Source organism: Mercenaria mercenaria, chromosome 12, assembly GCF_021730395.1.
Source record: "Mercenaria mercenaria strain notata chromosome 12, MADL_Memer_1, whole genome shotgun sequence".
In the NCBI taxonomy this organism is placed as follows: domain Eukaryota; kingdom Metazoa; phylum Mollusca; class Bivalvia; order Venerida; family Veneridae; genus Mercenaria; species Mercenaria mercenaria.
Window position 1 is genome coordinate 80,655,002 of NC_069372.1, and position 16,011 is coordinate 80,671,012.

The following is a 16,011-nucleotide window of genomic DNA, read 5'->3' on the forward strand; positions in this document are numbered from 1 at the left end:
TGCTGAGGACAACTTAGACGACAATTCAGAAGACAATCGTGTCACTGAAGAGTTCAGCCACTCAGATGATAACGACGTAGAGTCAGCCACTGAAACGGATACTTCAGAACACAGTCAGCCATATGTCATTCCTATGAGAAGGAAACCTGGCGAACCTGGACTGCGACGTCCATCAGGCCCAAAGAGAAGTCGACAACCTCCAAAATGGTTGTCGTCTGGTGACTGGCAGCTAGGATAGAATTGGACACAGTGAAAATAATAAACAGTGATTGTTTTATCATTTTAGCAGCTAATATCATTTTTTTTAATGTGTGGATGTCAGTGACTTTGATTATTGAATATGTCATATTGTTTATATGCACTGGATATATCAAATTATTTCCTAGACATATTAACTTTGTATTTGTCTCGGAACTGCTTATTTTGACAGGAACCTTTGAGCTTTTGAGCTTTACAGTGGTAAAACTTTGTATAGCCTACTTACCTGAACTTACCTTGATTTGCAGATGGATCCTTAAGGACATAAAGCTTAACTTAGTTGATGTTAATTATACTTACTTTCCAGATGGATCCGGAGTATGAACATAAATACTTACCTGATTTTATGATGATTATACTTACCTTTCAGGATGTGTAACGATTGGTACCGGCGGCTTTCGTCAATGAGGCGTACGGTTTATTGCTTATTGAGATCTTTGATCATTTGCATATCTTTACAGGTAATAACATACTTACCTATGGTATTGTACACAGTAGAGAGTTGTGTAGCCCAGCCAGTGTGTACATATATGTAGTACTACTTTCTTTTCAGTATAGTTTTAATGTTATCATGTGTTTTTAAATTATTCATTTTCTATTCAGATGACGAAAAGCAAAAAGTCAGGAGACTTTTTCTCGTGCAAGGGGGAGTATGTCATAGGACGCCATTTTAACAGTACACCCACTTAACTGATATTTTGTTATTATCAGCGTTCTATATCAACGTGTAATCACCAATGATAAACCAATAGTCTAAAATCATGAATAACAGTTTAAATCCTATACTTGCCCTATATGTCGGTCCATTATTTTCTCAAAACCTTGCTCTTTGGTCTCCTATTCATCATTAACAATTACTAACCTGTCACCCGTACCTAAATCTCCAATGCTCGGATACTATGTGTAACGCTTCATTACACATGATACCTGGTCATTGTAGTGATTTAGTTACATGTTACTGAGGTAAAATTATATACTTTGCATTTATAATAAATATTTAGGATATTTACTCTTTTCAGGTTAGTACATTTTTCCTATTTGATAAAGTAAAGTACATCACTTAAAATAATTCATAGAAACATAACTTAGCTTTATATAAAGTATAAAGTTGCACTGAAATCTCGAGTAATAGATTTTTAGTCTGAATAGATACATGTATATATGAACTTTGATCTTGTTTGATACATAATTTATGTTTACATTTTACTATCATTGTACATTTATTAAGATCATAATGTTTCATTACACATGATACCTGGTCATTGTAGTGATTTAGTTACATGTTACTGAGGTAACATTATATACTTTGCATTTATAATAAATATTTAGGATATTTACTCTTTTCAGTTGTCTATCTGGCATTGACATATTGAACCCACTCTACCAAATAAATGTATGCCGACTGGGCTACGTCGACATTTGCATCAATTCCGATATTAAAATTTGATATAGGTTTTTCCATTTCCTATCCCATGTCTGCTATTGAACAATTCTTATCAAGTCATATCTGTCAGTTTTCAATATTGCGTACCGCTGAATGACTTGCATCACTTTGATTTTTTTAGACATCTAATTTCACTATTCTCCATCTGCATGTCCAACTTTATATTTTTTCTTTTAAATATTTTAAGGAAACTATTCAACTTTTTTTACCATTATCATCGGTGGTTTAATCAATGAGGTACCGAAGTGAAAACATATGCGCTATAATTACTCATTGGAATAAAGATGAAAAGCCAATTTAGATCGTCCGATATATTTCCATATGATAAATTAACTGATAATAACTTTCTAAAATGTCCTTTGTCCCCCAGTATACTTCAACACATGCATCAAATTAACCATTTTGTTAAACAAAAATGCTTTATTTCCTACCAGTATGTTAGGACCAGATCTTTATCTATTTTCCGTCTTCGATACATGCACGTTTTTCAATATATAAGAGTAAGTCATCTTTAGTTTTTTTATCTATAGTTTTCTATGTTGAAGTCATTTTAGTTTCATACAGTTTCATTTGTTTTCTGTCTACCATTTTACAAGAATGAACCATCTCCGAGCCAATAGCCTGACAGCACTCAACGAATGTATCTGGGGATTTTTCAGTCATATAAGTAACTCTGTCTATGTGACATCATATCCGTCTAAGTCACATTATACTGACACCAAACTGACCGGTCCTGAAAATATCCATGTAGTGCCAAACGAAGAAGCTTATCGTATTTTGATATGTCGCGGCAAGAGAGAGAACTTTGTGTAAAATTTGGCGTTTAATCAAATAAAGCTGTTTCAGTTTCAGTTATCATAAACTATGTAAATTCTATCGCTATAGATCGGAATTAGTTATTCAATTTTAAAGTATTCGGAAGAATCTTTTGCGACCACGTGATTGTTATTGAGATGTTATTTACAAACTTCTCAAAAGCTGCGGACACAACCATTGCCTGCCATGAGTTAGTAAAACTATTTAAAGTATTATATCAAGAAACAGTTACCGTATTTTTCTTACTCACACTTCATCCTTCCTGATGTTGGTCATTACGCTTTCATCTTTGATGGTACGAATAGGGGACAGGTGGGGTACTCTCTTACAGTTTTCCCTAGCGAATGCCATGCTTTTTCATTCTATAAATTAATGTTGTTTCTCTTTGTGAGGTGTGCACCAATAACCTAGTTTAAACTCCCCAAAGCTGTTTTTTCCCATTTCTGTTCCCAAGATGTGTATCTACTGTGCTCTACTGCATTCCTTTTTATGTAAAAAATAAAAGGTAATGCTAGATTTCCCGGAAACACAGAGTACACCAAGTTTATGTTCGTTTGCTGCTAATTAAGTGTTTAAACACATTTGTATCTGTGGTACACGTGCTTAGCCGATGTGTATGTGAATATATTTACAAGTTCTCTTCTTTCCAATTGTATGGTCGGCTGCTTTTGTTAAAAGTGATTTTTTTTTCTGTTGGATTTCCGGTTATGATTATTGTTTATATAAAAATAATCTTGACGAAAAACAGAAAGTTTTATATAGATAAGGTGGATTTTATTTGAAACTTTCGTCTTTTTCATGTACATTAAGTTACTTAACTAGACTTGGATGCAAAAGAATAGGAATAATATGTAATTGGAATTTCTCCACAAAATATACTTCAATGACGACACAAAACATTATACATTACTACAAAACTGACGCCATTAATATGAATATGACGTTTCTCAGCGCACGTGACGTTGCGCGGTAAATACTTGCATTAATTAGGAAAGAAAAATAAAAAGGCATGAAATATGAAAAAATGTGTTTGTTTCACAAATAAAATTGAAAAAATCTTTAACTGAGTTCACAAAGTGCTATATTTTCACTAGGGTTCACGCGGAAAAGATACTTGCAGTCAAAGAAAAACATGTGGAGGTTTTATAGCATATTGTTTAACCGTTATAATATGAAAAAATCAGTTCTGGTGTAAGAATTAAATGGAGATGCATTATCTTGTTAATGAACCCTCATATCTTTTTATAGATAAAATGCACGCTACAACAATTGTCTAGGAGCAATAACAGCACAGTTACAGAAAGTAAATATTTGTTGAAAGTGTTACGTCTAAAGGAAACAATTAATTAAAATAATAAAAGTTTTGAGTGGGTTTAACGCCGTTTTCCAACAGTATTTCAGTTATGTTACGGCAGTAAAGTTAACCTTACCAGCGTTCCTCGATTTTGCACCAGTACTCACCTGTTCTCCGCAAGTGACTCCCAACTTCCCAGCATGAATCAGAGGTGGAGGGCGAATGGCTTCAGGCACAATGTCTTTTATCGAATCGTAACAGAGATTATACGCACCGCCCAGGGATCGAACTCATGACCCCACGATCCGTAGGTCTGAGCTTTCACCATTGAGCATGTGGGCGGATGAAAAATAGTAAAAGTAAAAGATATCCGGTGCAGCAACTATAAACAACATAAAAGTAACAATTCAAATACTTTAGAAGTATTAACTAGCCGTTAAGTCATATTCTAATACGCAAGAATAGTCCAGATCCTATCATGGTCTAATTCAAATCCGATCAGTAATGATGCTAAATTTCTCACATTATTTCAAAATTGTTTAGTGTATTCATAAGGTATAAACCTATCCTTGAAAGATCCACAATGATAATGTTAATCCGTCAAATGTTAAATGTCCGAAGATGTAATATTTTGTAATTAAAATGGAAAAGTGTTTATGTTCTGCCCTGTACTCAGACAGCTTCCAGTTTAAAGTACCATGGAAGGTTCTAGCACGTTCATGTATCAACAAGGATAAAAAGAAGATCCTTGAAAAAAAAACAGAAGATAGACCTAAAAATAATGTAAACACACGGTTGATTGAATTTTCTAGGAATATAAATAACTTACTGACATACATGATGTCTCAAAACTAGGACAGGGTTTTAGTGCACTGCAGATTGTAATGCCGGTCCACAATAGTTGAGAAAAATAGCCGCATATACCAGAGTATTTCTGGGTCTAGGACAAAATAATATATATATAGCTCTTCTGGGGATCGCTAATGGATGAGGAAATGAGGTTATCAATATGGCGACCGCTTTTGAAAATAATACTGCAAATAATACCTGAAGAAATCAGTAAAAGCTAGGAACAAGTAGTTCTCACGGAATTTTAATTACCTCTCAAAACTGCATTCCCTTAGCAGACATTAATTGTGTTCAATATCAAGAAGAGGATTTTACAAACTGCATCACAGATTCACAAGGAAAAATGTTTAACAATGTTACAAACAAAAAACGTTTTACTGAAATTAAATGCAAGAAAAGTTCTTTTAATCAAAGCAGCTCCTTTGACATCAATTATATTACGGTCAAACCTGTGTAAAGGATGTAGGATCGAAGATAAAACATAGGTCATCGAACTCGTTTTAATTTTATAGGGCATTTTCTCCACCAACTGTCTACGCAGTGCTTAATTTTTGTAAAATTTAAAAAATGGTTGAAATGTAGGTTGATTCCTGTCTCAGACATCTGTAGATAAGTGATGATAGTTACCTATCTGAGAATTTTTGTACAGCTTTGCTTAGCTTTCGGCTCCATCTTGGAACCTTCACCAGGGCGGACTGATGTCACGTGACGACCGATGACCACGTGACAGGACCTTCCTATACACCTGAGGGAGGTCATAGCCTTTATCAAAAAATCTGAATATTCGGCATTACAAGACCAGAAAAAAAGACAAGTCAAGGAAATTCTTGGCAGCAGATAAGGGGAGAGCCACGGTCGTAATGAACGAGAAAGACTATGAAAGTAAGATACAAGCTATGTTGAATGATGACAAAACATACATGAAATTGAAATCTGACCCTACCAACAAATACAAAAGTGAACTTGTGGAAACTCTTCGAGATTGGAATCGTAACAATTTAATTGACAAGAAAACATACGACCACATTTATCTCACAACCGACGAAGTTCCAAAATTCTATGGGCTCCCGAAAATTCACAAGAAAACACTCCACTTAGACCCATAAATTCGAGTATCGGTTGTATTACGTACGAGGCATCTCGGTATTTGGCTAATGTGTTGAATCCGTTGGTCGGGAAAACTAGACATCATAACAAAAACAGTAAAGACTTTGCAGAAAAAAATTAAAGACCTAGAAGTGCCACCATGGAAAAAGTTGGTATCATATAACGTCACTGCCATCCTCACAAGTATCCCGGTGGATAAAGCGATGGAAGTGATTAAGAACAGACAGAAGATGGATGACACACTAGGGAAAAGGTCAACACTCTCGGTGGATCAGATTACCACACTGCTACAGTTTGTACTTAGTACCACATACTTCGTTTATAAAGGAGAGTATTTCAAACCAAAGCATGGGGCGGCAATGGGTTCACCAGTCTCGCCAATAGTAGCAAATCTCTACATTGAGGACTTTGGGCAGGAGGCACAGGCAAAATCGGAAACACCCCAGACCTGTGGTTCAGATAAGTGGACGATACATTCACAAAGGTGAGTGTCCATAATGTAGAAACTTTCACAAAACACATCAATTCCATCGATGAAGAATTAAATTCACCACCGAACCGTAGGGAAACGATCACCTCTCGTTCTGGGACACTGACATATACATTAACGATGAGGGTTCAACTTGGGTTAAGATCTACCGTAAACAGACACACACTGACCAATACTTAAACTTTGAGTCAAATCATCATTTACAACACAAGAGGTCAGTGGTAAGAACGTTTATGTACAGAGCAGAAAATGTGGTGAGTAAGGCTTAGGATACTCAGGAGGATGTTGATCAAGTGAAGGATGCACTTAGGGCAAATGGTTACAACACTGCGAAAAATATGTGCATATACGGGAGTATACGGTCCCGTATATGTCTATTATACGAATATCATAATAAAAGGTATCTTTCCTGAAAGTATGATCAAAACATACGCCTTAAACATACTTTTGGACCTTGACAATCCCTAACTTTGAATACTGACATAAACTGTTGAAACGTATTTATGCTAAGTATGAATGAACGGATCCATATGAGAAAAACACGAATGTCCAATTAAAGAATACGGGATTCCCGTATATGGAATGATCCATATACAGGAATAATGTTTCCGTATACGCCCGTATATTAGGAGTATACGGAATACGTACACTCCCGTATACGGAACCATTTTCCGCAGTACAAAGAATGGATGTTCAGGGTACCAAAGAAACGGGAAAAGACCAATAATAGTGAGAAAAGTGGTGAGAAAAAGACAAAGATCGCAGTGCCAATACCCTACGTGCAAGGTTTTTCAGAGAGATTGCAAAAGGTTTTCCAAAAGCATTGTGTGCTGTCTTACCATAAACCATATAATACCTTGAAATCCCAGCTAGTACATCCAAAAGACCCCATCTCACCATAAAATAAATGTGGTATGATATACAAAATCAGTCGTGAAGGTTAGGACTCAGATTACATAGGAGAAACAGCGAGAAGTCTGGGAAGGAGGGTCAAGGAATATATGAATGTGACACGCAGCAGATTAACCTTAGTGGGAAAACATTGTAAGGCTACTGGGCACAGGGTCTCATGGGACAGTATCAAATTCCTGGGCAGAGAAGACAATACGACTCGGCGCAGGATCAGGGAGACCCTTGAGATCATGGAGGGGGTCCCATCGCTGAACGAAAATACAGGCTATGACCTCCCTCCGGTGTATAGGAAGATCATGTCACGTGATCATCGATCGTCACGTGACATCAGTCCGCCCTGATGAAGGTTCCAAGATGGAGCCGAAAGCTAGGCAAAGCTCAGCAAAATGTCTCAGAGAGGTAACTATCATAACTTATCTGAAAAGGTGGTACTTATAACATATAATGTCCCTTTTAATCTTATAGGGATTTCAAGTCTTACAGGTTAATATGAATATACTGTGATATCAGTGATATGTCTTTCGTTATTACATGTTGACGTAATTACCCCATCCGCTTTATTTTCAATGGGAAAAAAACGTATTTAGATCCATAAAACATTCTGACGTTAAGATTTTCAAAATATTTTGCAGCTTTAATGACACACAAAAATGCGTGGTTTTTATAGACAGGTTTGACTGTATTTGGTAAATTGGTAAGTATGGTAAAAGAAACTTATTTAGCGACTAAAGAAACTTTGTCTTTGTTTCTACGATTTTGCAAGATTTTATACTGACTACAAATGTTTTATCAGAGTTTGCATACACATTGCCGCAATGTCTTTACACAGTGGTTTAAACAGCTTTTAGGTATGAAGTTATACTATTAGATAAATTTATAGTTGTATAGGAGGTTAAATTAGCTATAAAGCGAGCTTATCGTGATTATTTATGCAATTAAGGAATCCAATATAACTTTGCTGATCATCTATGCAAACTTTGAAAATATAAACTTACTTCAGAGATGTGATTAGAGACCAAATCTTGTTCAATGAAGGATTCAAGATAAAAGGTTTTAGTACTAAAACGTTCATTATTTTAAAAGTAAATATTGTTATGCGTTACAAGATGATGACATCATTGCCCATGTAGTTTGCTGTTTAAAAATACATAGAGAAAATATTTGATGATTGCTTTCCGAGATGTCTTCAAGTAAACTTAAATATAGGGGGAAGTTTGCATTAACTGGATTTATCTAATCTACACTATAAGATAGTTTACGTTTTCATACTGTTTAACTTCATTCTTTCGACGGCAAATTTTAACAATATTTTTTTCGATGGATTTGTCATTCTGACCACAATGTCGGCGCATTATGACCTGACACATTCATTCAGAAAACAAGAGTATATAAATAATTATGATAATGCTATTGAATACAGAAGTGATCATTTTTCAGACTAAGTCTAATTTTATCCCTAGAAACCGCCATGCTCTATTTAAAGTAAACAATGTAATCATTAATCTTGATGATTCATTGTTTACTGTAAAGCCTGTCATATAATTTTTAGACATCATGTATGGCAATAACTTATTTATATTCCTACAGGTCTTAATGAAAAATGTTATCAATATTATATTTGTCTTAATTTGTTTTTCTATAATCTTCTTTTTTATTATTGGTGATAATAAAAGTACTGGAACTTTCCATGATACTTTAAATTGGAAGCTGTCTTTGGACAGGCAGAGGACAAAGTTAGACCTTATTGAAACAAAAATCCTGTATTTCTTACAAACGGAATATGGCAAGTTTGGATTTTTTATATTTGCTGGATTTGCATTAACATTGTGTATCAGAACAAATGGATTTATTTTGAAATCTGTGAAAATTTGGAATATTACAGATTGGATTTTTATTTTACAGTGGCAGGATTTGGAATTTTCTGGCATATTAGAATTGAACTTCATGCCTAGTTAATAATTCAATTAATAGGCTCTTTTCCCATTCCGTGGTTACATGCAGAGTTATCTGCATATTGTTATCCAAAACTGCTGGGTGGAGATATTGATATATCGTAATAATCGTTCTTTCTAATAAAATATTGGACAAAATTGATTTATTTTCTTGGTTTTATTTTTAAAAGACTTCTTTACACATTTCCTGTTGGTTGGTTCCATAATGAAAAGAATGAAAACTTCATTTCTATACATATCATTATACCATCCTTATTACGTTGCAAGTAAAAGCTTAAAACTCGCACTGAAGAGCTAATACAAACAATGAGAAGATGTGGTTTGATTAAATATTTAAAAAGACAGTCAGCGCTCTATAATGTAATTTTGGTATAATATACATAATGATTCAATTAATTCTCGTTTCTGTGCCCGAATATGATAAAGATCTTGACAGTGGGCCTGTCCGTCTTGGTTGATATCAGGTTGGTTTTCTGATTACTGTGACCAATTTGCAAGTATTTATTTAAAGAAGGAATATGTTTCCAGATGTATGCCTTTATTGAAAGTACTTTCAATTGTAAGTAATTATAATAACCAAATAGGAAAAGTCAGTAATGCGAATAAGCGAGTTTAGGCGATGCGTGTGTAGCAGAACACTCACACAGTGTATAAAACAGCCAAAATGTGTAAAAGCTATATTTAGATGCATCTGCAATTAGAACATTGTAACATACTAATAGAACTTTAAGATTTCGAATAAAAAACTCAAGGCAAGCCTAAAAATATTTGGATTGGCGGGAAACAGACTTACATTGTTGTTAATTAAAATCATACCGCTTTTCAAATAGAAACAAGATCACATAAAATGGAAACTGGTAAAATTCTTTTGATCTGTAATATTTTAGGGTGTAATTTAAAGTTTCCGTATGTCGCTATTTATAGTCAGATAACTGCTTGCATTTAGATTATCATCAACCTAGAATATTTTGCAATTATGCGAATTCAAACTTTCTTTCTTTTACATTTTCGTACGACAGATACAAAGAATTGTCAAAATGTAGTTTTTTTTCACCAAGGCACAACAATAACTTATTTGCAACCGTATAAAAGTGAATAGTTACGTGGATCAGTTGAGAATAAACCCAATGCAATAGTAACTGTTTTTCTTTACTGAATAAAATGGACATGTCGGTTGAATAGCTACTAAATGGTGCTTATAATCCGATGCATTTGCAGTCATTGAAAAACGATACTTCAACTTGAGAGTTGAAAATAAATGCCAGAAACCCGAAACCTGGTTCCAAAAATCCAGGATACCTAGAACAATAGTAATTTACTGCGAAACTGAGCATAAATATTAAAAATGATTTAAAAAAAAAAAAAAAAAAAAAAAAAAAAGAAAACAAGCGTTGTACAAAGTATCTTAAAACTATTACTAATAGACACAAATTTGTAGCAACTGAAAGGGCATTGACGGGCTTAAAGCATTTTAACGTATTTTCGTAATAAAATCTTATTTCTAATTTAGTTAAATTGTATATATATTTGTATAATATCATAGCTAGATTTAGATTTAGGTATAAGGCAATGGTTTCCAAATAATTTTTACGAGAGAGGCAATATTAGAATAATCCAGGATTAATTTCCCGTCAAAAAATCAACAAGAGCTGTAAAATGCATTTATGGCTATAAACACAATAGAATAAAATTTTGTATTAAGATACAGAAGCAAGTATACTTCAAGTATCGCGCAATAAGTTTCACTGGGAGTACAAATTTTCCTGTTGGAAAAGAATATTCCGAAATCTGATAAAATGTTGCACAATTCATTGTAGAAATCTTACAAACAACGCCGAAAGTCAACATTTTGTTACGTGTCACAGGAGAACTAGTAAAACATTCTCTGTCATACTTACAAACCAAACAAATGGAATTTATCCATAGCAGTTGTATTTGTGATAAGACCAATCAGTTTACATTTGATAAGACTGTGTGATGGAGTAGAATACAATGTGGGAACACCTTATGTACGAATAAGTTCAATTTGGAAATTCTTGATATGAAATATGTCAAGAATGTCTTCCTTATTCTTTACTGACTTATATGACAGAAAAGTCAAGACATCCGTATATTCACTGCTGTTAGGCTAATGTCTTGGAAAATTTCAGTCTTGGAAAACAGTAGACAGACAAAAATGTGAAATAGTATGAAACTAAAATGACAGGAAATAACTTTAACATAGAAACATAGAAAATGTAAGTGTAATTTGTTAACGAATTAAAGTGATAAGTTTGATATAATAAAACAACAAAACATGAAATACTCTTAAATGTTCGAAGGCGTGCATGTACCAAAGACAGAAAATAGATAAAGATCAAGTCGAAACTTGCAAGTGCTGAAACGTACTGGTATAAAATAAAGCAATTTTGTTTAACGAAATGGTCAATATAATTCATTAGGGAACAAAGAACAATTAAGAAGGTTAATATCAGATAATGCAACATATGGAGATGTACTTGATGCTTTCAATTGATTATTTTATCTGTATGCCGGTTAGTTATTGTAGTGAATCTGTTCACATCGGTATCTCATTAATAAAGATATAATTAATTTCCTTGTGATAAAAATGTGAAACATGTTTAAATTCTTTCCCTTTAATATTTGAAAGAAAAAAATATAAAGCAAATCTGTAGTTATGAAGATTGAGAACAGTGAAATTAGACATATAAAATCAAAGTCAAAAAGGTGCATGTCCTTCATTATTACGCTATACATAAACAGGCGGATATGACTTGATAATAGTTATATGGTCATTAGGAGACACGGAATGTGAATAGAACACGGAAAAATGGACGTACAGAAGAGAAAATTGATATACAGAACAGATATGATACGTAATTAAAACAGTTAGATTGACTAAATGCACATGATGACGTAAGGGTATAGAAAAGAATTATATGATCAGAATTACTCATTTCATACTTATGTTACATGCGAACTTAAATAAACAGCAGTTATGAAGAGAATGTTTAAAAATAAAATGATTGAATCGATATAAGTTATTGAAAAGTCATGTTTTAATACCGGGAAGTATGAAGCCAAAACAATTAATTGAACATCTTATTCGATACATTAATGCCAGATTAGAGCCTGCATATAGAAATGATATTTTGAATAAGTTGACTGAAATTGAATTTTGTCTTGCAAGAAACATAATCAAGTGACCAAGCTTTCATTTCGGTGATAAACGTCATCTTAAAATCATCCTTATTTCAATGTAAATGATGGACATTTACTGACGTTTTCACTCTTTCTTAACAAGTTTTTACTTTTCACATTGTTGCATTCGGTCATTTTTAGCAAAAGAAATCGTTAATGCATTATTATATCCAGTGTCTTGTTTTGATGTTAGGTTCTTGTGTTTTAGAAACAATTTACTATAACTTTTGAGGCACTGGAAATATTTGAGATGCTCTTTCGAATCTCCCACCTAACTAGAGGCCTGTACTGGTTCTTCCCAGGAAAGAAGGCTTCGCGTGCTTTGATGAAATACACCGGGCACGTTAAAGAATTAGAATTTCTTTTCGCAAACAGCTAAAATAAGTTAGTGGGACAGGCCTATATCTTAAAAGGATTTATCTCGATCTTTTCTAGTTACCTGATCTCACACTTTCGCTCTGGCCATATCACTCTGTGTCTGTTCAAGTGGAAGATACATTTTTCTTCCCACTTGGCTGCGTTTGCTACATGTAAAGCGCCTTTGAGCGTGTTTACCATCAAAAGGGCGCTATATAAAAATGGTGTAATAATGATAATAATAATCATAATAATAATAATAATAATAGTATGATGATGACTGTTGCAAATGGAATCGCGTGGAGAAGCATGTGTTGTTCTTCTTCCGTCCCCACCACGAATCTTCCGTAGCGGTTTGAACCTTTAGTGGTTGAGCGTCAGGTTTGAGTGCCAGAAGGTATTGGCTAGCTTACCAGGCACGTCATATCAAAGGCTTTACAAAATCGTAGATATAGCATCTTTGTTTGGCACTGAGTATTTACAGGAAAGAATGATCCCTCTTCTCTGAAATCCTTGTGGCGATGGATACAAGCAGAAATGAGATGTGGAGGATAATTGTTTTAAGTAGTAGAACTTTGTTTGAAAGCGAACTTAAATAAATTAGTGGAAACTAGCCATGTTTGTTGTTATTGCTTAGGTGCAGATGCAGTTTACACATGTTTGGTACAACCGTGTACAGCTACGTCACCTTTTGTGTTTGCAAAAAAAAAAAATGTTACCCCTTTCACACTTATTAAAGCGTTATAACACAAACATCAATCTTGCTTTTTATTAATACTTAATATAAAACAATTAAAACTTGATATAAAACAAATGCAATGTATTTTTCGAAGCGGTATATATCGTATCTATGTAACGTAAGGGAATGTTTCGAAGATTTTTTTAGCACAAATCAGAAATTTGGAAAGGACATTTTACAGCCGCAAACACTGACGACAAAATAAGCTGGACAAAAATTATCAATGTTAGCGTACAAACTAGTTGAAAAAATTTGACAACTGCGAAAATAACATTGCAACAAATGCACAAGTTTAGCTCAGCTTACTTCTGGTATCTATATGGATTCAAAAGAAATGGAGACACATACCCTGTCATTGTAGAGATATAACTACAACGTAAAATCATGGTGATCAGAGGCACCATTTCAGTCAGAAATGAAATAAATTGTTTAATTATTGAGTGATATGTAAATTTAAATTACGTTATATATTTACCATTTGTAACCGATGTTTTACCTTTTCATTATTCTTTAACCAGTTTAGATGATCCATAAAAAACTTCTCCTGAACAAACTCAATCAAATCCAGTCAGCTATTATTGTGCTTGCTTGCGTTCTATGTTTCTAATGGATCTTTTATGCTCTTCCTTGGTTTTGACTGAAAGTAGATATATTGAAGAAATAACTACAATGTTTAAACGTTGGTAGTTAAGAGCTAGTCGTTTCTAGAAAGGGATGGCAGCATTTTAGTTAAAATTAACACAATCCGTTCAAGAAAATTTTCAAACATTGAATGAAATGGTATTTTATGTATTTTAAGGTCAGAAAATGAAATATATGTATTAACACTGTCTAAACATTTAAGGTTGAAGAAGTAATTTGTCCCAAACAATGAATAAAATTATTGTATGTAGTTAAGATTCCAAGGAATCATACCATGAGGGCACTGCCCGAGTGATTTAGTTATACACAACTGATCGACAAAACGGAATTTTTTCAAGATAAAATCACTGTTTGTGATATATTATATAGATTCTAATACAAACAAATGGAGGATAAATATATTCATTCTTGACAACATCAGCCAAATATTTGCCTGTTCTGTGCAGTTATCCTTTCAAGCGTCCCTCTAAAACGTCTGACGTTAAAACTGTGGCGTACCAGCAGTGAATTATATATGAAGTAAACTTAACTAATTAGATAAGAAGATAATAAAAATGAAAGCAGTGTCACTAAGTAAAGTAATTTAAACCAGATGTATGTCCATAGGACACAGGTGCCTCCACTACTGCCACTGTAACATGGTTTAATGACTCAGATTAAACAGTTTTTTAAGATGTTTGCAACAGAGACTTTTAAGAACCTTATGTGTATTTTTCACCTAGTTGGCCATAACTCTGGCCTAGTTGAGTAAAATCCTAAAGAGAACACTTCAAAGGCTATACAACAATCCTCTAATGTTTTATGATTCTAGGTCAAGTACATATTAACATACATGTTTCGCAAACGTTATTTTTTTTTTTTTTTTTTTTTTGAGTAAATCTGGACAAGAAGTCTGGTCTTGTGTAGTGAAATAATGACTGTAGGTAAAATATTTTTGAAGCTACGCGCGACACCACATTAAAATGACATTTTTTCCTAGGACAGGGGCCATAACTCCTATAAATCTGAATGAATCCGGACACAAAACCCCAGGTGCACAACTGCACATGCTGACCAATATTTGGTGACTCTAGGTCAAATACTTTTGGAGGTACGCGCGACACAACATTAAAATGACTAAGTCTGGGGCCATAACTCCTACACGACTGAATGAATCCGGACGCGAAACCCCAGGTGCACAAGTGCACATGCTTACCGACATTCCTGTAAGTAGTTTAGATTATAGCGCGATTAAGCCAATTGGACCCCACTTGACCCCTTGCCCAATTCTATAAGTGCACTTTGGTCTTACCCTAAACTTAAAATACTAACTTGGTACCCTTGGTACCCTGAAAATCTTTAGTTAAACCAAACGAAAACCTCAAGTTTAACCAAATGAAAACATTTGATTTGATGAACGTAAGGTTGAAGGGTCAATTTGACCCCATTTAACCTAGACTCTTAGTCAGGACAAGTCAATGCCGGACAATTAAAAAACACAGGTTTTACTAAACTTTGTAAAACCTCTGATTTAAACCCCCCAAAAGGTTTTAAACAAACCAAAAAAAATCATATATTTTATATAAAATATATTTCATTAAAAAGTCATAGGAAACTTTAAAACCCTTTACTGAAAAAACAAGTAGCCTTTCAAAAACCTCTTAATACAATTTTAACACTTCAGTTACTACGTTAAATCGGGAAAAGTAAAGACACATATTTATCCACTCGAGAGAACTTCCGCATTGCTAGAACGTTCTATCAACATTGGACTGTGTTATTGCATCAGATATTTATCAACTTAGGTATGCCATTCAAACAGTTATAACAAAGGATATTTCTTATAAAATTAAAAAATTAAAGAAAGGACTTATACAGATATATGATTATTTGAGACTTTACAAGATTACATTATTCAGAGGATGGAAACAACAGCACGATGTAAGAATAGAATTTGCTATATTGTGTCCA